This window comes from Myotis davidii, unplaced genomic scaffold, assembly GCF_000327345.1.
Source record: "Myotis davidii unplaced genomic scaffold, ASM32734v1 scaffold1147, whole genome shotgun sequence".
Taxonomy (NCBI): domain Eukaryota; kingdom Metazoa; phylum Chordata; class Mammalia; order Chiroptera; family Vespertilionidae; genus Myotis; species Myotis davidii.
The window spans coordinates 207,446-210,737 of NW_006298441.1; the positions used below are offsets into that span (position 1 = coordinate 207,446).

The following is a 3,292-nucleotide window of genomic DNA, read 5'->3' on the forward strand; positions in this document are numbered from 1 at the left end:
TAACTAAAGATTGATTTGAGCATCAAGGTCATTTTTATACCCCCAATAAAAATTCTGATGCATAGCCCTAACCGGTTTGGCTCAGTGGATAGAGCGTCGGCCTGCGAACTAAAGGGTCCTAGATTCGATTCCGGTGTAGGACATGTACCTTGGTTGTGGGCACATCCCCAGTGGGGAGTGTGCAGGAGGCAGCTGATCGATGTTTCTCTCTCATCGATGTTTCTAGCTCTCTATCCCTCTCCCTTCCTCTCTGTAAAAAATCAATAAAATATATATATTTTTTAAAATATGACGCATAAATGACTGGTCTTCAAGGGCTCAGGAATGGCTATTATCAATCTGAAAAACTAAGGAGTAAGTCATGTAGTCCTGAGTTGGGGGAACATAGCCGTAGGTAAGTACATCTAGAAATGAGGTGGTACACACAAGGAAAGTTTTCAGACAACTGAAGCTTCTTCCTTCCTGATACCAATGGTTTGTACAACACTGAAACTCTTCTCCAAAGGATATCTTTCTAGAGCAAATAACACAATTCTCTATTTGAAATGAGTATATAAAACACAACCTTTCTAGAGAGCCCGGGGTCACTTTTTTCTGTGCTTACCTCATAAAGATTAGTCCCCTTTTCAGCTTTCTACATTGTTGGATCTAATCTTCCAGGGCTAAGAAAACTGCAAAGCAGACCAGTAATACACTACAAGTCAAAGCTGATATTTTTGGCTTCGAGGTGCTGCCACAACTTTCTGGGGGCAGGTTAACCTATGGATGAGTAGAGGCCTTTGCCAGGGATTCTTCAGCCAGAGTGCATCAATTGACCTTAAACTCACGTTTGGGGTCATCATTACCCTGCCTGTGCAAGCACTTCCAATGGCAGCAGCTGACATGAAAAAAGCAAGTTACAGAACAGGATATATGTAGTATGACTCATGTTCTTATCAAATATAAGTATATGTGAACATGCAGACACACACACAGGGGCATGCATGCAGGTCTGAAAAGATTCATGGTAGCCATTTCTGGAGAGAGATGGAAAAAGTCCTCAAGGTAAAGCCAGAATCCCTGGGCTCCAGTCCAGCTGCATTGTTAGCTTGCAGCAGGACGTTGGACAAGTTCCTCTCATTTGAACAATGACAGGAGGACATATTCATTAAGGTGTTCCCGGGTTATGTCATCTAGAGTTCTTCCTCATTAATAAAGATGGTTTTAATTTTTTTTTAAATATATTTTATTGATTTTTTTTACAGAGAGGAAGGGAGAGAGATAGAGAGTTAGAAACATCGATGAGAGAGAAACATCAATCAGTTGCCTCCTGCACAGCCCCCACTGGGAATGTGCCCGTAACCCAGGTACATGCCCTTGACCGGAATCGAACCCGGGACCTTCCAGTCCGCAGGCCGACGCTCTATCCACTGAGCCAAACCGGTTTCGGCGGTTTTAATTTTTTTAAAGTTGAAATTTATTAAAAAGGGAATATATGCTCAATATAAAAAAAATAATCCAGTGATGTAGAATGGCAAGAGAGAAAATATAAAGGTACGTCTTAAATCTCTCTCCAGAAATGGCTACCATGAATCTTTTCAGACCTGCATGCATGCCCCTGTGTGTGTGTCTGCATGTTCACATATACTTATATTTGATAAGAACATGAGACATACTACATATATCCTGTTCTGTAACTTGCTTTTTTCATGTTAGTTCTAGAGATTTACCATATTTTTGTAATGGCCGCATAGTATGAATAATTCAGAATTTATGAATTTAACCATGAGATTTGAGAGTATTTAACTTTTTAAATATTTTAATTGATTTTTAGAGAGAGAGGGATGGAGAGGGATAGATAGAAACATCGATGAGATCAGTTGCCTCCTGCAGGCGCCCTACTGGAGATTGAGCTGGCAACCCGGGCATGTGCCCTGACCAGGAATCAAACCGGTGACCTCTTGGTTCCTGGGTTGACACTCAACCACTGAGTAACACCAGCCTGGTGAAAGTAATTTTAGATTGATACAAAACACAGGAAAGCTGCAAAAGCCATTCCAACTGTATCTCTGCACACATACATAAGTGCACCTAGAGGGAAAATGCTTTGAAGTAGAACTGCTCGTTCAAAGACTTTGTCAAATTGCCCTCCTAAAAGGTTTAACTAATTTATATGATTATCACAAAAGTGAAATTATAAAAGTATAACTTAATACACAGAAGACATATAAAAATGACCTTCCTGCCCCAACTCCACAAATACATGCTCATTGCACATTAATATTGAAGAGCTCAGTGATTTGAAGGAAAACATAAGGATGCTACATAAATATGTAGTCATATTCTCAGAAAGTTCTTAAAGTTTGTTCCATGGACCTCTGAGGTCCCTGAGGTCATGACTATTTTCATAATCATCCTCATATATTTTTTGCCTTTTTTACAGGGTTGATATTTGCACTATAAGGTAAAAGCAATGGTGAGTAAACCTGGCCCTAGAATGAACCAAGGCAGTAGCACCAAACAGTGCGAGGAATCAATAGATTCTTCACTATACAATAGCAGTGGAAAGAGAATTCCCGTTTTACTTAATGTCCTAGATCAGTGGTTTTCAACCTGTGGGTCGTGACCCCTTTGGAGGTCGAACGACCCTTTCACAGGGGTCGCCTAAGACCATCGGAAAACACATATATAATTACGTACTGTTTTGTGATTAACCACTATGCTTTAATTATGTTCAATTTGTAACCATGAAATTGGGGGTCACCACAACATGAGGAACTGTATTAAAGGGTCGCGGCATTAGGAAGGTTAAGAACCACTGTCCTAGATGAATATGGTAGGTATAACTCTAACATAGTTGCTAAGACTCCTGCCCTGCTGGTATACATACCCCATATAATCCCAGCCCTTTGAGTATGAGATGGACCATTTCACTCCCATAATCAGGTTATGACATATGGCAGAAGTGAAGGGATTTTGCCGGCTGAATTAAGATGCCCAATCAGTATGACTAAATTACACAACATGGAGAATATTATGTATGATTTAATCAAGTGAGCCCATGAAAAGAGTTGTTTAGGCCTTCCCTGGGCTGACATTAGAGAAAGCAGACTCTGATTCTCTTGCTGACCTTGAAGAAGTAGATACGAGTTCTATAACTGCAGAGAAATGAATTCTGCCAACAATCCTGAATGTGTAACTATATTGCCTTACACGGGAAAAGGAACTTTGCTGATGTGATTAAGCTAAGGACCTTGAGATGGGGAGATTATCCTGGATTATCTAGGTAGACCCAATGTAATTACAAAAGCAC

The 3,292-nt window shown here is 40.3% G+C and overlaps 1 protein-coding gene across 1 annotated transcript in view; it reads right to left on the reverse strand.

Annotated features, from left to right (window-relative positions):
• Positions 1-3,292, reverse strand: part of CD99L2 (CD99 molecule like 2) — a 47,052-nt gene that overhangs the window by 26,821 nt on the left and 16,939 nt on the right. The gene's annotated exons all lie outside the window — the stretch shown is intronic.